We start from the raw sequence: 21,941 nt of genomic DNA, 5'->3' as shown, positions 1-21,941 counted from the left end.
GTCATTCATGTCTGAACATGGTCTCTATTTCAGTGGACAAAGTTCAAGGTCGATACATAGAAGCAAGCCAAAAATGACTAATGAGATGTCTACTACAAGGTCTGATAAAGGTCTACTGTCAAAAACAAATCACAACTCTAAAACTTTTTAGCATCCTGAGATGACAAGAATCCTTTACCTTCAAACACATTTTGTAATTGGATCACACTGAGTTCAGTGCTTATTTCCAACTTGAATCCAGACCAAATGAAGGTGCTATTGCCCAGCCATGGAATGATGGAATAGAATCCCTACCTACGTGATCGTCTGGTGTTCCAGATGATGGTGTTGGCCATTTTTGTCAAGCTTCTATCACATACAGCTTTTTAGAAATCATTTGTTTTCTTTCCTTCGAATAATCATCAGTGTTAAAGGCCCCAATCTGGGGGCTACATAGTAGAAAAATTCCAACTAGGAAGTAATTAGGTATTTCTATAAAATAATTGTAGGTTATATACCATATAATTTAATTTCTAATGTGGAAATTATCCAGAATTTGATTGCTAGAATGATTTATGAAACACAATATTCAGGTTGAAGTACAACATATTTTTCATAAGCTCCTAAAACTGGAGCACAATTTATACTAGTTCAAATAAAAAAGAGTGTCCTAATTCCTAAATAAAATGATTTATACACAAACTACTATGCATCTGGAAGGCTTTAGAAATATATCTCGCAGGGGTTTGAAGCCTTAGGAGGCAAATGGTGACAAATGGCGGAAGTGGGGCACAGGGCAGCAAAAAGAAAAGGGAAGGACATGGGCAAAACTGCGAGTCTGCCAACACCAATCGCTCTGCTTTGTGGGGTTTCACTTTGATTCTTTCCTTTTTCACAGACACAGTGGGCGTGCTCATTTCTAGGTTGCACCAGGAGAGTGTATTAAGTCAGCTGACCTCTTTCCTGTACTCTGACTCAAGTTGTTGCTCTTCTCTTCACTTACATGCACTCAGCATTTCCCTTTATCCCTGAGTTTCCTTAGTTTTTAGAAAATATTAGTGGGTTTTATTTTTGTTATACAACCTTCAAAGAAACCATAATCCACTAGCGAACTTGAGTTTCTTAGTTTTTCATCTTTTAGATAACATTCCTAAAAGGGGAGTGCCAGGGTATGCCAAACCAGATGAATGGCATCCATGACTTCCCAGCCCTACATAAAGAACTAGAGGCAACTGAGGAAAGTGGGGAGTGAGAATGGTGATCTTTCCCAAGAAAGAACATAGCAATTGGTTGCCCATATGTACATGTAACATCATATGGACAGAATAGGTTATATTTAGGAATAAATGTGCAGATATACATATATCCATAAAATAACAAGCAATGGAGAAGAGGCCATGAATTTGAAGGATCATGGAGAAGGGTATATGTGACAGTTTGGAGGGAGAATAGAGAAGGGAAAATGTTGTAATTATAATCTCAAAAAATGTTAAAGTATATAATTTTAAAAGTCAGGTTAGCATTTAACTTCAACTGTAGAGAAGAAAATGCAACAGTTGCATTTCTAACAGTGAGTTCTTCAGGCTAATGGAACATCAGGATTTAAAAGTATGGTATCAGAAGAAAATATACATTTTTATCTCAGTAATTTTCTTTGATAGCTTGGCAATCCTGATTAGAGTGTGTCATTTTCCAGCTTATCAAATCCATCATACTCTGTCTGCGTTCTATATTCTCCATGAGTTCTGAAGGATATTTCCAAGGATGAAGAAGGATGGAATCTTTCTTAAAGTATATTTTGAATTGCATCCAACAGAGAAGACATAATAAATCTTCTAGCCATTTCTGACCTTACGTCACAACTCTCAAAAGCAAATGAAGGCTTTCATGGCTCTAAGAAATTATTTAGCATTAACAGCTACTGAGGCATTTATCCTAGTTTTTCTTCTTTCTATCTATCATAAGTATCTCAAGGAGATAGAATGGCTTGTAAGTTGGATAATATGCAGTGTGCTTGATGTATTATGATAGAACCTGGATGTTCTTCCTGCTCTTTCAGGTTGCTCTATTTCATATCAACCACAAATATTGGCAATAACCCTATGCCTAGTCAATAGAAATACTAAGATGAGATATAAAAAAATAGAGATGTTTTCAAAAGCATGCCATAAAGTTGAAGATATTTAGAAATAATTTTTGTGTGTGGACACTTTTGTGTACAGGTACTTGGCTGGTGAGCATTGGTGCTGAAGTGAAAAGATGATACAATGTATGTTTTTTTATATCACTTTCCCTAGAAACAGAGTGTCTTGATAAACTTGCAGCTCATTGTCTTTCATTTAGGCTGACCAGAAGAATGCCCCCAAAGCCTCCTGCTTCCACCCATCCAACACAAGAGCTACAAGTGTGCAGTCAAACCTGGCTTTTATATGTAGTTCAGGGATCCAAACACAGGCCCTCATGCTTGAGAGGATGTACTCTCATAAACTAAACCACCTTCTCATTGCTTTCCCCTTTGAAAAGTGCTGTTGCATCAGAAGAGTGAAATTGAACTTGGAACATTGAGCCAGTAATAGAAATACCTGGGTTTTAACATATATGATTGTCTCAAAACCTTCCATTGTACAACATAAGTCTTGCATTAGTCAATCTTTGAGTTTCTCTTGTGCTTAAATTCTTCCCTCCCTTTTTTGTAAATACAATGGTACAATGAGTATTTGGTATCAAAGTCAGGTTTCAAGACAATGTATAGGTCCTTTGAAGAATTCTTAGCATACTCATTATCATCAAAAGTATGACTATTGATGAGGATAAAGAACTGGTTCAGGGGATTAAGAGAATTTACTAATTTTGCAGAGAACATAGATTTAATTACTTGCACCTACATGGTGTTTCACGACCATCTTTAATTCCAGTTTTAGGGGTTCTGATGTTCCATTCCAGCATCTGTGGTTACTGCATACGTGTGGTCAAGATGGATGCATGCCAGTAAAATAATCATATACATAAAATTTTTTAAAAAATCTAATGTTTTAAGTAAGGATGTATTTATTTCCTGAATCTACACATCATAATTACATGTTGTTTCCAAGATGCCCACTCTCAAATACTTGAAATAGCTAAAATCCACATACTATCTTCTGACTTTGATGCAGCCTCTATCCCCATCCCAAACTCATTGCTTTTAAGTTCTCTAGAAAGTTCTCACTTCCTTGTAAGACAGGTTTAGGTGTCCTCATTGCCTGAGTGTTTTCTCCTCATCACTCACTACTAATGCTGATACACCATTCACTGAAAATACTATGCCCAAAGGCTCTCAAGTTTCACACTGTCAAATATAAAAACTGATAACGTGGCCAAGTGCTCCCCAAGGCTGAAGAAACCACAGCAATTAAAGACCATTTACCCAGTCAAGACACAGAGAGACAAAATATAGTATGGCATCAGCTTGGCTGGCACAGCCTCTCAAGATCAAGAAATGCATCCCAGTGACAACAGTTCATAACTAGAAATGGGGCAGAATGACTTGAAAGGGTAAGAAGCAGGGGCGGCATTTGTAGAGAAGCCAGCTAGACACTGCGCTACTGCAACACTGCCTCAAGAGATGCTGTGAAGGCATTGCAACGCCGCCATGGAGACAAACAAGGAGAAAGCAGACAGCACCCGCACACCAGAAGCCAACAAACAGTTCTGCTGAGAACAACGTGAGATAGTGATAGACCTCACTGACTCAGGAGACCAATGTCATTTACTTCCCATACTCTTGATCACTTGGGTGTAAATTTAGATACTACACTGCATAATTTCAAGGGACTGTTGTTTAAGTGGAATACAATGTGAAGATATTCCGCTCAAGTGGAGATGTTAATAGCATTAATTCCACAGTTACAAAGAGCAAGCCTGCGCTGAGTGTAGGGATCCTAATGGACTAACTGAGTAAGAAAAATTACTTTTAATTTGTATAATCATGTTGGAGACATGAGTATACATAAGCCTAAATCAAATTAAACTATCATAGTTCCCTGCTCTATGTGGGGAGATTGGAAAAATGTAGATTTGAAGCCCTCGAGCCAGTGACTTTCCTAAACTCATGATGTGAACAAAGCAATGGTACCTAGAGAAGCACAGGTAATATTGACGGGTAACACTGTGTTTAAGGTCATCTGATTTCATTTGCATAACGAATAAATCCACATACAATTGCTTTTATTAATGTTTACTATCAGAGAAAAAGTGAGACAGAGGCTTGGTCTATATTTTTAAATCACCAAGTAATAACCAAAATTTTTAAATGTATTTCTTTATATATGTATGTATTTCTGTTTAAAAATTATCAATAGCAAAATAGAAAGAAATGAATTTAGAAGGAAATTCCTTTAGCCAATAGTCTGTCCAAACTCATGTACTTCAAACTATCCTACACATGCAGCAAGACAACATTTTAAATCAGAGGTCTTCTGAAATAACTGCTGTGAAAAACAATGTATATTAATTAATAAAGTATACTTTTCTAGAAAACAAGATAAATGACTATAATTTTGTAATAAATAGTACATTGTCATAAGAAGTTTCAGGATAAATATACACCCTATAAAATCTAGATTGGAGACACACAATTTCTCCTCCAATTCCAGTTCCTTTCTTTCTTACCACACAAAAGTAAGTGGGATTCTCTAGTCTTTGACTTTATGGAAGGAACGTGATCCTTTTCAGCCAATAATATTTGAGAACATGTGGCTCATACCCTTGGAGAAGCAATTTTTGCATATTGCATAATCTGCAGTATTATATTTCCTTTCTAGGATCACAGTAGACTCAGAAGCATGGGAGGTCAACATTGAGCCCAAATACAGACCAAAAGGACTGTATAGCAGAACTCAGGAGAAAAAGAAATTTTTGTTATTTTAGCCTCACATAGAAGGAACAAACAATATATTGTCTGTTTTAGAAACAGTATTTGCTTTTGAAATCCAAACGCACAGAATCTCAGAATATAACTTATTTGTATGTCCATCTGTGGATCCCTGATATGCAGTTAGATAAGTGAAGGTGATGTCATACTGGAATTGGGCAGGTCTCTTACCCAATGTGTCCAATATTCTGAGGTAAAGTTAGACAGAAAGCCACAGGACAAATATCATGAAAAATTGAGGCAAAGATCAAAGTGATATGGCAGATGCGAAGAAACATCAGAAGCTGCAGGCAAACTCGGAGTAGTTAGGAGCAAAGCCTTGAGCAGATCTGTCCTCCATCAGTATGTAGGAATTAAAACCTATTCAAATCTTCACCTTGCATGTCTAACTTTCCAAAACCTAAGACGATAAATTCCAAGAGTTGCTTGGTTTGTGGTTCACTTTGCTGTTTTTAAATGAATATTTACTCATTATTCACTCAATACATTACAGCAACCACAGTGAGTAAATACATTAGCCTAAATAGCTACATGTTCTTCCAAAGACAAACTAATACGCACATGGGGAAATCAATAATGGTGATAACAAACACAAAGTGTGACATCAATTTATATAATAGTAACTGTCCCCAATTTTAAGATGAGAAAAATTTAAAAAGAAAAGAAAAAAGTACTAACAATATCACTCAATTTTAATTTTTGTCTGAGAAAGATTGGTCATATTTGGCTACATAGTTTTTAATCAAAAAAGGACATTTATATGCAAACTTCAAGCACCAAAAACATAAAGAAAAAGGGGAACTGTACTATTTTTTTCTAGGAAGCCATTTCCATATATACATGGTCCTGTTGTCTCTTAATTATGAATGCTAAAGCTTTTAGCTTCAGAGAATCTGATATGTTTGTGATGAATGATTAAGGGCTCATAAAGTTTTTACTACCACATTAATCTTTCGGTGCAGAGAGTCAAGACACTTGTTAAAATTCTCAAGCTCTTTCATAAGGTCGCCTCAGGAAACATGGTAAACAGCATAGAGTGCTGGCTCCCCACAATCACACCTAGAACACATCAACTTCAAAGAAATGCTTTGCAGGGGAAAAAATAGCAAAAACACTCTACTTCCAGTTAGTTGGCGCAGTGCATAAAGGGGACTTTATTTACAAGGCTCTTTGTTTTGGAAATGAAATAGTCTATGGATGGCAAGTTCATGATGCAGATTGCAGAAATTGGGGAGATGCTTGATGTTGGAAATGAGTTACCTGCAGAAGACAAGTCCAGAAAAGGGACACAAGGAACTACACCTGTTAGGCCCACAGCAAAGTTGTTACATGTGCATCGCTCCATCCAACTCAGACAAACTGACCAATCTTATCTCTCAAAATTCAATATGACGTGGCTTCCATAGATGACAAGAACTGTCATTCTGTTATTTCTTTTCTGGTTGTCTTTCCTGGCTTCTGATCTTTGTATTCTTTAGTCAGAGTTTTCTCCAAAGCTTTTCCTTTACTGTCTGTTCTTCTCCTTTTATCATTCTCTCTTGTGATGTAACAAGCAGGTGATACACAAAAATCATGGCTTGAAAGCCACATAAATACAAGCTGAAGTTTAAGCTCCTGACTAGTGAATTGGTAGAGCAATCATCTGTCTTTCCATTCTGTGTCTTCATTTGGACACAATTACACTTTCCTCGTAAGTTACTTGTAAGCTTTATGTAAGCTTTAATTTGAATTTGTGGAAAGTGACTAGGGCAAGGACGATACTCCACTAAGTACAGTTCTTGATCCTTTAAAGAACTGGCTCAATTTCAGCCACCCATCATACGATACACTTAGAAAGGCTATTCAAGCCAGGTGGTGTTGGTGCTTGCCTTTAATCCCAGCACTTGGGAGGCAGAGCCAGGAGAACTCGGTGAGTTCAAGGCCAGCCTGGGCTATGGGGTGAATTCTGGGAAAGGAGCAAAGCTACACAGAGAAACCCTGTCTTGAAAAAAACCAAAAAAGAAAAAAAGAAAAAAGAAAAAGAAAGAAAGAAAGAAAGGAAAGAAAAGAAAGGCTATTCAAAGGAAATTTGGGATGGAAATCAATGATCAAAGGCAGGAACATTTTAGGTAGAAGTTAAGGAAGGAGAGATATGTAGATTCTAGACCTATAAAACACATTAAAGAGTAGCATGTCTCCAACAACAGAATTCCATAATAATGCACAAGTAAAGTAGTATCTGAGACTGGATTGGTTATAAAATGGTCCTTCAAATGTTGTCCTGGTTTCTGTACACAGGGCTTCTTGAGTTCATTTGTACCATGCAAATGGCTTCTCCATTTAGGTTCCACTGAAATTCATTAGAATGTACAAGTAAGAAAAAATGAAATAAACCCACAAATCTAAGACTCTTATAGAAAGGTACCTCATGCTGGAGATGCATTGGCAAACTCTAGGGATATGGAAAATGAATAAGCAACATGGAATTGCCTAGGTTTTCAGAAAATTAGCTCTTGTATAGAAGAAAATATCACAAATTACTTTCATCCTTGTTCTTACAGCTCAATGGATATGTTATTTCTGTTGTCAGAATAGGTTAAATAGTAAGACCAACAGAATCAAAGAAATGGACCAACTGTTGTCCCTTTTGATTATTAGTAAAAATGAAAATAATTCTTCAAGGCTGATACTCTCTCTTCATATGAAATGTTTTCATTCAATATCAAAGTGTATTCAAAGACACCTTAGAACTATATCACTCACACAAATATGATGGGTGATGTTGCTCTGTATGCTATGAATGTGTTGCTCTGATTGATTGACAAATAAAATGCTGATTGGCCAGTAGCCAGGCAGGAAGTATAGGTGGGATAAGCAGACAAAGAGAATTCTGGGAAGAGAAGTCTGAGTCAGGAGTTGTCAGCCAGACACAGAGAAAGCAAGATGACAATGCAGAACTGAAAAAAAGGTACCAAGCCATGTGGCTAAACATAGATAATAACTATGGGTTAATTTAAATGTAAGAGCTAATCAGTAATAAGCCTGAGCTAACAGCCGAGCAGTTACAATTAATATAAGCCTCTGTGGGTTTACTTGGGGAACGTGAGTGGGAGAGATTTGCCGTGACTGCCAGCAGGCCGGGACACAGGAGAACTTCCAACTACAGAAATATTTCAACATAACTCTTAAAGATATCCTAAAATTAAAAGTAATACACTCTCAATTAGTGTGAGTTGATTTGAGGGACTCCAGGTTAAATGATAATGCATATTTGGCATTTTCTTGTTAATTAGGAGAGGAAACACGGTGGGAGGAATCAATACTTGTTATCTCTTCCAATTTCCCATAACAACTAAAGCAAATGGAGCAAGTGTTTGTTGGCAAGTGCCATGCTTTGTATTTGGTAGAAGGACTGTCTTTCAGTAGTAGGCTTTAATCATAATCCTGAAAATGGTATACGATGCTACTTGAAAAATAGTTATTACTATGGTTCGTTGGCTGAAGTTTTTTTCCTAAAAGCAAATAGGTTGAAGCATGACTAAAACCAATTTCAGCTGTAACAGCTACTGTGTAGCATACAGCATCACCTTGCCACCTAACACATTCTAATAAAGTTACTACAACATGAAATATGGCTCCATCACTAATAATTGCAATTTGAAACTGCTCAAAGAAAGCATTTGCTATTTTTTTGTAATATTAATGTAAAGATAACCCCAGCAAAGCTGCCTTTTCTATTTTTTCTTATACCTGTATTAATGATATTTTTCTAAAATATAGTTTTATGCTTCTCTGAAAACATAAATATTAGAGAAAGTCAACAGTAATTAAATGCATTAATAAGTTTTACAACAGAGCATCTGGTTACTGACATAGATCATAAACCTGAAAACCCAACGAATAGTATATGATCCCTGGAATGCTATAATGCTATTGCATTTTCAAAATAAATATGCTTTCTAAAAATCAGGACTGTCATTTAGTACAAAAATCATTTAGTACAGGGTTTCCCAACCATTTTGGTGAAGAGCTAGATGATAAAAGTTCTAAGGATTTGTGGGAGAAAAGGATGCTGTTGCAATGACTCAGCTCCACTCCACAGTTGTAACCCAGAAACAGCCATGTACAGGATGCAAATGAGTGACAGCAGTAGTGTTCCAGTACAATTTTTTATATGGTAACAAATTTAAATTTTATGTAATTACCACCTCTCAGAAACTAATCTTCATTAAAATAAAAATCTAACAGTGAAACTATTACTAATTTATGAGCATAGAGCAGCGGGCATAACCTACTGATTACCTTTAGTGTAGCTCATACTCGTGTGTGTGTGTGTGTGTGTGTGTGTGTGTGTGTGTGTGTGTGTGTGTGTGTTTAGGTCTGGCCACTTGAGATTGGTTAAATTATCAGAGGACTCTTCCCTGGAGATAGATGACCTTCCCTGTCTCTGTAACCATTAATTGTCTGTAGCACTTTATTTAGGAGAGGAGGCTTATGATTATTCCCATTTGCATTGGTACATCAATTGGTGTATGTTTCAACATTACCGAAGTGCATGAGGGGGAGGAAAATACAGAATGATGATTCATTGGTGGAAATGATATTTTTTCTTCTTAGTAATTCACAATGAGTCAATTTTAGATAGAATCTAAGCACTAAATTTACATATGAAATACGGTTACAAGGAAAATATTATAGAAAAATAAGTATCCATAGTGCTCATAATAACTGTGTTATAAAACCAAACAAGGTGGCATGCAACAGGGGCAAGGTAAAAAAAAAATGTGTCTTACATATACAATGCAATTACTCTTCAACATATAGAAGAATAAAATTATGTTCTTTGCAGGAAAATGGATACAAGTTGAGATAATCAGATTCTGCTAGTGTCTTAAACCTAACATACAATCAGTCACAAATGCACAAATTAATCTTCTTACATATTGTAAATAACCATATGCAATACACTAATAAAGGATAACGTTCTTCAATCTTAGATTACTTTTAAAGAAATGTTTTTGTTGTCTTTAATTTTAATTTTTCTCATAACTGTTCCATTTAATTCCTTGCCAACTTTCCTAAACCCACAGCTTTGTACCATCTTTTTAAAGATCGATTAATCCATAGACTTTAGTTTGCAGTGTTCATTTTCTTCTGGGTGTGGAGCAAAACACTTGAGGATGATTGACCTACCAGGAACCTTAAATAAAACAAATTCTCCCTTCTTCAGAAGCTTCCAACTGTTCAAAACTCCTACATAAGGGGTAGGGACTCATGAACCTTTTCTTACTCCATGATAAATCTTGATTGGTTTTATCTTGTGCAGGTTTTATGCAGGCAACCTGAGTGTCTGTGAATTCATGAGTGCAGCTGTCCTGTCTCATCCAAAAGGCATTTATTTGCTTTGGTTTTCCCTAATACCTAGCTTATAATTTTGTTGCCTCCTCATCTCTCATGGTTCATGAGCCTCGAGGTGAGGGAGTGATTTGATGTCCCATATATGGTGGAGCACTCTACACTCATTCCTTTCTGTACTCTATTCAGTTGTGAGTTTCTACATTGACCACCACCCACACAAAGAGAAGCTTCTCCTCTGAGGTCCAAGAGCTGCATTAATCTATGTTTAGAGAGATATGGATTTAGATTATCTTAACCATGTTTTCACTGGGGGAAGTATTCATTCATACATGATTTCCACCCATTTTCTTGAATGCTGCTGGAGGGTTCTGTTTTTTGTTTTTTGTTTTTTTTTTTCTTTCTCAACCACATACTTAACCATTTAAACACTTCTAAACATGCCACTACATTCAGACTGGCCTGAGAATAAAGTACTAATTGCTTATCATAATTTACAAAATTGTTCACAAAAAAATTTTTGACAAAGATCTGAATTTCACTAGGAGCTGTACTTAATAACTCAAGGAAATTCAGAACAGACATGGAACTGCTCAAACCTCCTGCAGCTTCTGCTCTTTTAATGTTGACTCTCGTCCCAAGAGAAAAAGATGGAGAAGGAACCATCACTACTGTGGAAGGTACAAAATCACCAAAAAGAAACACATATACCAACCCTACTGTTTTAAAGAAAAGAATGGAATTCTATATGAATGGAATGTTCTAGGAGAACTGCATCTCAGAGTGAGGTTTTCAGTACTTTATACTTGATGAATGATACCATTTCATTCAGTTTTTTATTTATAAAGCAAGCATGAGTGCCTATGCCTTAATTCCAAATTAAAACAAATAACAACAACAAAAACCCAAATAACAAACAAAAAACTCCAAAGCACATTGGAGTCACAAGTGAGGTAGCTTACATAATGAGCAAAGGGGATGAAATTATACCAGAAAGTCATGGCATTGCTCAGAAAAAGAAAAGACTCAAAGGCAGACTTGTTACTTCAGCATTCTCTCTGGAATTGTTAACTTTTCATGCTATTTTCTCAGGCTTGCTCAACTGTAAATATTTGGCTCTTCTGCTAAAAATGAACAAACATTAAGTCAGAGAAGCTACTAATGGGAAGTAAGGAAAAAAACTCAAATGATAGACAAAATAAATCATGGATATGCAAGAATCATCGTTGAGAGGAGAACATGATTAAGTGGACAGAACTCAACTGTACATAAGAGCTGGCGCTCTTTTCAGCTGGAGGAAATTTCAGCAGCTCTGGGCAATTTCTATACTTAATCATCTTCTCTGACTTAAAGTGAAAGCCTGTTAATGTTTGCCTCCATCACGCGCAGGGGGAAAAGTTTCTCCTCTGGAGACTAAGCCAGCCAACAACTATCAGCTGGATTATACGAATGTGAGACCCAATTTATACACAAGAATCTCCATGATGTACTACCCAGAACTGCTTAGAACCAAAGAGATATTAAATTCTTATGTGGAATACCCATCGCCCACAGCTGACATGTAAACAAACAAACAAACAAAAAAAAAAAACAGGAACTTACTAAATATTTCAAGTATAATGTGAAGGACGCCCTTAGTTTAAGACTTAGGTGAAGTGGGTTCCTTCATCCATTACTGAATTAAGATGGAAAGATAGGAAAGGAAGTTAGGCTTCCTTAGCCCACTAGAAGGTAGGCTTCCTAAGTCTGTTGTGTTCCTGGGGCTCTCAGGTTCACTTGGAGAGTATTCAGACTTATAGTGTCCTCCACACTTCAAACTATACTTGAAATATTTAGTAAGTTCCTGGGTTTTGTTTGTTTGTTTGTTTGTTTACATGTCAGCTGTGGGCGATGGGTATTCCACATAAGAATTTAATATCTCTTTGGTTCTAAGCAGTGTTATGCGTACATGGTGGTGAGAATCCCAAACTGAATCATTGTTCATTTCTGTATGTAGGCGGTACCAATGATTGCTTCTCAATAGTAAATCACAAAGCCTACTAATAAGAGATAAAAAGAGAATTCTTGCTTTGATCTTTTGGTTGCTATCATTTTAAGTCATTGGGAGCATAAAAGTAGAAAAATTATCTGGAGCTTTAATAAAGAGGACTCCTCCCTACACCTCATACATGACATTTATTGCAGGGTAGAATAAAGTAACCAACCTTGCTATAAAAATACCATGCTTCCCGTATAATAAAACATTTTCTCTCAGAGAAAACAGAACAAAATTGAGGCCCAATTAAAGTTTCCAGATTGCATTATACAGATTGAATGTTCCATACTCAAACTTTTGGGAACTATGAACATTTTAGATTTATGATTTCAGATGCTGTTTGGGCATTTTCAAAGATTTGTATATGTATAACAATTGATGATAGACAGATAAATAGATAGTTGATAAGTTATAAAGACTAAAATAAAAGGAGAAACCTATCTACGGTGCATATACACCCTGCTTACAGGTAACTCCATACAGTATTTCCATTTAATACTTTGTTGTAGGAGACAAAAATTTGGGTACAATGAATCATATTTAACTTTGAGCTGTCACATAAAGTCAGGTATAGAATTTCCACTCCTAATACACAAGTCCTCAAATTTTTCAGAATTTTGGAACATGTTGTGTATTACATTATGGATCAGGCACGCTTGGTCTGTTGCACTTGTCCTTGCCTGACAGAGAATATTTAGAAGGACAGACTTCCTGTTACATTCTTCTTTAGAACCCAGACAACTCTCTCACTGATCTTTTAAAACATGGCAATTTTCATATGGGAAGAATTTAACATCTTTCAGAAGAGGACAACAGTTTATATATTTTATCTTTTTTTTTGGTTTCAGCCCTTAAAGGCTAGTCTCACAAACAAAAATATATTTTACCTTTTTAAGAAGACTAAAATCCATGACAGTTAGGGAGTTTGACCATCCGATCACCAGAGTAGGTCAGTTCGGGCTTTCTCTGGACCATTGCCAGTAGTCTATTGTGGAACTCTCATCCAATGGATGATGGAAGCAGATGCAGAAATCCATGGCCAGGCCCCAGGTGGAGCTTTGGGAGTCCAATTAGCAAGAAAGAGGAGGGATTGTATGAGTGAGAGATGTTGAGACCATGATTGGAAAAAGCACAGGGACAAATAGTCAAATTAATGGAAACACATGAACTATGAACCAATAGCTGAGGAGCTATTGAACTGTTTGGGAAGCCCCCAGGCAGAGGGACAGGACCTGTCCTTAGTGCATGAGCTGCCGTTTTGGAGCCTGGGGCCTATGCTGGGATGCTTTGCTCAGCCTGGGTGAAGGGAGGAAGGGAATGGACCTGCCTCCACTGAATCTACCAGGCTGAGTTGAATCCCCAGGGGAGTGCTTGCCCTGGAGGAGATGGGAATGAGGGGTGCATTGGGGGAGGGGGGAGGAGGGAGGACAGGGGAATCTGTGGCTAATATATAAAATTAAATTAAATTATAAAATTTTTAAAAATTTATGTATGAACCTAATCTGGACTCTGAAAATAAACAAAGCAGCATAGCAATGGACGGCAAAAAAGAAGGAGGAGGAGGAGGAGGAGGAGGAGGAGGAGGAGGAGGAGAAGAAGAAGGAGAAGAAGGAGAAGAAGAAGAAGACCAAAATCCAAGAAATTGTCAGTATGGCTGTTAAATAATTCTATCTTTTTTTTTTTTTTATTGTTGTTGTTGTTGTTGTTTTCCTCCCAAGAGCTAAGGACCAACTGAACCCAGGGCCTTGCACTTGCTAGGCAAGTGCTCTACCACTGAGCTAAATCTCCAGCTCTTCAATCCCAACACTCAGGAGGCAGAGGCAGGCGGATCTCTGTGAGTTCGAGGCCAGCCTGGGCTATAGACTGAGTTCCAGGACAGGCTCCAAAGCTACACCTGTCTCGAAAACCAGAAAAGAAAAAGAAAAAAAAAAAAAAAGTCTTTCAATCACAGCACAAGATAGGCGAATTTGACTGAGAGCCCCCGTACAGATGGTTGACAGTCATAGAAGAAAAAAAAAAAAAGGAAAATATAGGTATTCTTGCTTCAATATCATGAGTAGAATCATGTAGCACATCACAGGAGAAAATCAGAATCTAGTTCCACCCAGCCAAGAGCTGGCTGTCTTTTTGAACAGAAGCATGTATATGTCTGATTGGATCTATGTCGGGATCAGTTCATTAATGCTGAAGTTAACAGACTTGCCTCTGCACTGTAAAACCCTAGTTTGATAGTACTAAGAGGTTCAGATAAACCAAGTAAAACTACAAGCAGAAATTGAACTCTCTTCAAAGCATTCTCAGCAAAACAATATATTGATCACTAAGATTGGTTGTGAACACAAGCTCTTGTAACAATTGAAGAAGGATTGCCTGCCATTTACAAAAGAATAAGTCACACATGTTTCTCCAGTGAAAGAAGTCAAATCCTGCATCATAATATTGTTTCCCTTCTCATATCTGATAGATTAATTTATTAAAAAGCAGGTCCAGGTCTATGCACAGTACCATGTTCAAAGTAGTATCTTCATCTAGGAATTTGTTTCCTTGCCCTGGGATATTGGGAAGATGGAGAAAATTAGTAAAAGGACCACTTATCCTCTGGTCTGCCAAAACAATGTTATGAACAGGCTTGTTACTCTAAAAAGAAGTGCAATTCTTTCTCAGAATAAAATAACAACAACAACAAAAAAAATAGGGTCATGTTTATCTATCACAGTCCAAATGCAAATTAAGATTCTTTCCATATTTGGGCTTTAGCTTGATTTTTCTATTTAAATATCTAAAATATAAATGACATGGCTCCAAAGGGTGAAATAATTCCTAAAAGCATGAACATCTAACTACAAATTCTAATTGTTTTGCCCCTCACATAATAATCTAGATCAGGATCAGCAAATGGCAGCTGGAATCGTTTCTGTGGCCCATCAAACATCAAAGCATCCTGAATCTAGTGTTGCTTTTGCTGTGATGACTCAATTCTAGTTTCAGGGTCCCACATCATTCCTGCCAGCTCTGCGATTGAAGAGCTGATTACTTGGCCTCCCAATCTCTGATTTTCTTCTGTGTAAAATGATAATAACAAAGGTGTATCAGGTTTGTTGTAAGGACTGAAATATCCTATGCAAAGTTCCCAGCAAAGACACAGACAACACCAGCTACCTGCCAAGTTTTAGTACAATGCTTACCATTTCTTCCGAAGACATCATATATTCCTTAAAAAATTCTTCCTTCACTTTTATAAACTAGAAATGTATGAAATGAAACAGGCAAATGTGAGCCAGACTTTCTATACTGGCACTTAGGAGGCATAGGAAGGCAGATCTCTTTGAGTTTGAAGCCAGCCTGGTCTATATAGTTTGTTCTATGACATCAAGGACTACATACTAAGACCTTGTCCGGAAATAAAGAAAAGTAATGGTTGTTATCAAAATTGATTATTAACTGACTAAAATGTAAAGCTGGGACAGAATATACATCTGGACACACAATCCTAGCTAGGTCAAGATATTTTAACAGAAAATAAACATTTACCAGATTACAAGAAGTTTCTTGCATTTTAGTTAAATTTTTACTACAGCCTAAAAAGTCCATTCTTTCTGAGATCAAAATGACCATGTGAAGTAAGAAAAGTCAAATTGCAGTCGTCCTGCTATGTCAAATTTCTCCATGGACAGCCATTTCTGGTGTTTCTTCATGTGTACAAAATGTGGTTTTTAATGGGTCATAAAAGTCCTACTTGGCTGCAGACACCTATTCTAGTTTATTTGATGATTCTAGGAGCTACTGACGACCTCTTACCCACAGTCACTGTGACATAATTTGTAGTTGTGGTATTTCTGAATGAATGCTCATGCAGTTGAACAAAGATGATCTCACATATGAGACAAGACAAGCACTAGGTAGAGTTTTCAAGCCAAGAAAGCAGATGAAGAGAGTCAGGGCTGGAAGTCACAGAGTGGGGAATGTGATAACACCAGTGACCATTTCCGACTGAAAGAGCTGGCTCAGAAAGATCCATTCCAAACTAGCTACACATCCAGAGAGCTCAGTACTCACCTTGAGTAGGGGACATTTGGCTATTAATTTTAGAAAGTTAGATATAATTTATATAACCAAATCCCATAAAAACAAATAAGCAGTCATCTGTGCTAGAGGAGAAGAAAAAAATCTGAGCAAAAGATCATTCTCTTCCTTATTTTGATGGACAAAGGAATGTAGTAGGCTTTCTTTGGGCCACCAACCAGCTCCCAAATCATGACATGGAGACTTATTATTAATTATGACTGCTCAGTCTTATCTTACATTTGTTCTGCTAGCTCTTATAACTTAAATTAACCTGTTTTTCATCATCTATGTTTCACCTCAGTGTAGTGGGTAGCCATTCCAGGTTTGACCTGGAAGTTCCAACCCCCATTGAGGCTTTGGTAATGGTCATGCCTACAAGGCAGGGCTGAGAGAGGAGACTGAAGACCCGAGATCTGGATGTTCAGGCTCGCTTGGTTCCTGGACCCTGGATGCTGGAGGTAGACCAAGCAGCGTTCTCCAGAGAACACTCCCGATTGCACCACACCTTTCCCAGACCGTGTTACCTATCCCTTAACTTGTGAGTTACCTCACAAAATAAACCTTCCTTTTAACTACGTGGAGTGGCCTTAATAATTTCACCAGTACCTCAGGGCTTTTCACCTTTATGTATGTATGTATGTATGAATGTATGTATGTATGTATGTATGCATGTATGTATGTATGTAAGTAATACTCTATGTATGGCTGGCTGGAGACTGCCTGCCTGCCTGCCTTCCTGGCCCTGGGAATCTCCTCCTCTTTCTCCCTTCTTCTTTGTCTCCTCTTGAGCCTACATTCCTCTTCCTATTTATTCTTTCTGCCTGCTAATCCCACCTATCCCTCCTCTGCCACTAGCTATTGGCTAGTAAGCTTTATATCCACCGAATCAGTTGCCTTTGGCTGGCAAGATGAAACAGCAACACATCTTTACATGTTTAACAAATGCAGCATAAATAAAAGCAACAAACCTTTATATAATTAAGCAAATGCAGCATTAACAAATGTAACAAACCTTCACACAGCTAGAGTAATTGTCCGTAACAACTGAATTCTATCCCATTTCTTCTTTGTCATATTTGCTACAAAGGAATACTTCTGGCCCTATACATATTGAAATAAAGAACAGTGTAAGTTTCCTGGGTAATTGCCTGTTCAGCCATTCAGGCTTGTTTAAAATCAGAGTTCAGCATCAAGAATCATCAAAATTCATTTACATAAAGAATGTCAGCTGGGCAGTGGTGGTGCACGTCTTTAATCCCAGCACTCGGGAGGCTGATCCAGGAGGATCTCTGAGTTCGAGGCCAGCCTGGTCTCCAAAGTGAGTTCCAGGAAAGGCACAAAGCTACACAGACAAATCCTGTCTCGAAAAACAAACAAACAAAAAGATTGTCTTTGGCACATTCACTTATTTAACAAGCTTGTTTTCAATACTATCCATGTCTTCTACAATATGAGAAATACTAGATGAGGAGAAATATGTTAATAATCAAGAGTGGAAGATAGAAATTTAGATAATTTCTTAAAGACAGGGTGGTTAGTGCTCCAGTAGAATCGGTAATAACTGGGTAAGAGCAGAAAAGAGAAGGCAACTGGTTCTGTAGAGGACTGAAGGAAAGAGCGAACTAAGAGACATTGAAGAGTTGACATGTCCGACTTCCCTTGAGAGACAGAAAAGGGATCATCTAGAAGAGTGAGTTTGAGTTATTGCAGCATATGAAATTATCAGCACTTATTTAAACACATTTAATAATGCATTTTAGCCCCAAACCATACTTTAGGTTCAATATGTACATAATATACAGAAATTGTAGCAAGGAGCCCTATATGAGACAACTCTACAAACCAGAGATGTTTTCATTAGAAACGTCCATTTATAAGGACTGAGGACAAATGAATCCAAGTAGCCATTTCATTGAGATAATGATGCTGTTATATTCACTATTATCTACCAAGCTGGACATAAAGAAAAATCAAAATGATTTTTAAAGCCAGATATCAATATAGTATATTTTTACATACTTCTTGTTAATATTTTCGACCTTTTAAGAATCTACTCTATTGTAAAAGATAAATTGAAATAGCAAATAGATTTATCATTGAAGAAATGTCTGAACTTAACACTTACAAAGATAAAATATAGATCATAAAAGAGCTGATACAAAATTTTAAAATAAGTTATACATTTTGAAAATCAATAACTAAATATACAATAGTCTCTTATTATAAAAGAAAATGTTAAGTTCTATATTTAATGAAATATGGTATCAATTTCTACAGTTATAATTTTTTTTTCTGGAGCTTGGGAAACAGATTAGTTGGTAAATCTGTTGACTTGCAAGCGCAAGGACCTGAGTTCACTTCTCAGATGCATGTATGACGCCATGTCAACAAACACTTACAAACTCAGTGTTTGGGAGGTTGAAGCAGGTGTGCCAGTTAACTCACTGGCCAGCCAGCATAGGCTACTTGGAGACATTCAGGCCAGTGAGAGAGCCTGCCAGGACAGGAAGAAAGAAAGGAAAGGAAAGGGAAGGGAAAGGAGGGAAGGGTAGGGGAGAGGAAGGGAGGGGAGGGGAGAGGAGGGGAGGGGAAAGAGCAGAGAAAAAGGGAGGGAGAAAGGAAAGAGAGGGGGGAGAGAAGGAAGGAAGGAAGGAAGGAAGGAAGGAAGGAAGGAAGGAAGGAAGGAAGGGGAGGATAGAGAGGTGAACAGTGCCTGAAGACAACACATGAGGTGGTTCTCTAGCTTTCCCATGTGAGCCCTCATACATATGTTCCTGTCCAAACATGTGTACTCATTCTTGAATATGCATACAGACACCATGGAAATTTTCTGGAAACTATCAACAAAAGTATTAGCTGTCTTTATGCATAAGATATACTCATAATTGTATATCTGTCACATATGTATGTATGTGTGTACATGTACACACATATAAAATATTCAAAACTTTGAACCAAACTTTCACATGAGCTTATATTCTTCAGGAGAAATATTGCAAAAGATTTGTAGTAGACAGGTCCAGGTATACTGTAGGTTTGGCAAAACCTTGTTGGTGATGGTAGGTTAAATTTTCAATAGTTGTTTTCTTTCTTTCTTTCTTTCTTTCTTTCTTTCTTTCTTTCTTTCTTTCTTTCTTTCTTTTTCTTTTTTCCTGGAGCTGAGGACTGAACCCAGGGCTTTGCCCTTGCTAGGCAGGTGCTCTACCATTGAGCTAAATCCCCAACCCCATGTTCTTTCTTATAAACAAAATCAACCTAGCAGACCAGCTCCTCTATCTTCTTCCCCACTTAACACTAAATCACAAAATGACGAGTTGTTGCATTCTTAGTTATTACTACACTACTTGCTATGGATACTTTCACAATATCTTTTGAAAATGTTTTAATTGACAAATAAATATCATCAATAAACAGGGTCATATCAATTGTAAAGAAATCTGAAATAATTTTAACAGCTTAAGGTATACCACAGTGAGCTAAAAAGCTACTTATGCATGGACGTGGAGAGATTATACCACATAATATCAGAGCATGTTCAAGTGTTACTTTACTATAAATAATTGAAGAAATTAATAATTGGACAAAATTGTGCTTTACAGTAAGGGTATTATAATGTACCTCTTTTTCACCAAATGACACTGATTCTCTGCTCATATCCTCAGAATCAAGCTCAAATTCCTTCAACCATTTTTTAAGACAATTCGGATTTTATCCTATCTATAGCCCAACCTTCCAGCTAACTTTTCACACTTGAACAGTTATAAAATATCCTGGAAAATATCATTACTTGTCTCTATTGGTCTCCTAAAGTTGCCTCCCTATGCTTTGCCAGTCTTTCTACCAAACTCCATATTCCTCAGGCAGTGTGGGAGATAACTTTCTTTAATTTTAGATATATCTCAAGCAGTTCATGCAGGCCTTGGGCTTGCTATGTGAGCAAGGATAAATGAACTTCTAATCTTTTTACCTTTATCATTCGAGTGCTGGGGCTATATATAAGAATGTGTCACCATTCCTAGTTAGTGGCAGGCATTCTGCATCACAGCGACATACCCAGTCTGGGGTGGTTGTTTTTGTTACCTTAACTAATGGCTAGTAAATGTCTGGGAACTAGATAAGTTCTAGGGAGGGATAAATGTTTCCCTTATTTCATTGCAAATTCCTAAAGAAGTCAGTGGCAGTAGGTCATCTACCAATCACTGTCCTCATACCTTCTGTACTACAGGTGCCTGACTGCCCTACAGTAAGGTATCATAGTACTACTATGATATTAGATCATGAAGCAAGTGTAGAGAAGGTAAGTAATTCTCTCAAAGACACATGACAAGAAAATGGTGGCATAGTGCAGATGCTAGAAGAATCTGTCAGGTGTTTTTACAGAAATGTTCCACTTACTAGATCTTAGATCTGAATTCTTAGCAAAAGTTCTCCCTATTCTGAATGTCCTTAATGCATACAACGAAATTATCTTCTGGAACAGAATACTGTACAGTGCGGTGTGATAGCAAACTGTTAGTGGGGATCATCATCCTTAAAACATAAGCAATTACTGTTGAAAGCCAGAGGACTCTTCAACGGCTATAAAATACTCAGCACATAAAACACAGGGAAAGCACTCCCTAAATATATATGCCCTGAAAACGTATGTTTGGGTTTTATTCTAGTATAGAAAGCTGCCTCCATTGATATTTGTATCCTCTGTTTGTACCTGTGATCTTTATAAACTATACCTACCAATTCTGTTTCTCTGCCACTGCTATTAGCAATCTCAAGTGGGACAGTGGTTTCCAAACAAAATGGCGAGCCACGCTTTAGGGAAATTAGACACATGCCAGCTTGTATTTGAATCTTGCTATCATCTGGTGTTGGGATGGTGCATATTGTACTCAGTGTGGTCTGGGAAGAGAATTACACCACACAGAAAAAGGCCTGATTTATCGCCCACATAGCTATAAATACATCCCAAAGCTTTAGTCTTCCCTTTGACCAAAGACAATTGATGTACAGATGGTTTCAGTGCCGATTTAGAATGGCATCCTTCTCTCTCTATGTTTTCCATGTTGCTCTGTCTTTCAAGTGACTGGAATTTAGGGCCTCCATTCTATCTTTTTTTTTTTTTTTTTTTTTTTTTTACCATGTGGAAATAGTCAGCTGCTCAATTCTGTGTTATATTCATGCAAATCTATTTGACTGCTCTTGCTCATGGGGATTTATTTAAGCAAAACAGGGTGTACTGTGATACAGTTTACAATTTAGGGTCATCTGGGAGAATGATTATCCAGTATGATGGATTTTCTTCTCTGGAATTGGAAGCAAAGTAAAAATACCCCAGTCAGGTATCATTAGTGAAATACTTAATCTGCACCATGGAGACATCCTGCACCTCATGTTGAGACCATCTTCCTGCAAGTTTGTGGTATCTACTCATAAATAAAATGTTGGTAGTACATTCTCATTTAATCTTTGTGTCTCCCTTACCTCCATTGTATTACTTCTTCAGTGGTGCTCCCAGCCCTGCATACCCATCATTGTGCTTGTGAGGTTAAAGAATTAAGGGGAGTGCAATGGACTGAGGAGCTCTCTGATTTTATTGACAATCTTGTACTACCAAGGAGC

At 37.3% G+C, this 21,941-nt stretch overlaps 1 protein-coding gene across 2 annotated transcripts in view; it reads right to left on the bottom strand.

Annotated features, from left to right (window-relative positions):
- Positions 1-21,941, bottom strand: part of Gpc6 (glypican 6) — a 1,076,942-nt gene that overhangs the window by 868,535 nt on the left and 186,466 nt on the right. The window lies entirely within an intron of this gene.

The sequence above is a fragment of the Onychomys torridus genome, chromosome 9 (assembly GCF_903995425.1).
Source record: "Onychomys torridus chromosome 9, mOncTor1.1, whole genome shotgun sequence".
NCBI classification, from domain to species: domain Eukaryota; kingdom Metazoa; phylum Chordata; class Mammalia; order Rodentia; family Cricetidae; genus Onychomys; species Onychomys torridus.
Note: the sequence above shows the minus strand (reverse complement) of the source record. Positions and strands in the feature narration are given on the sequence as shown.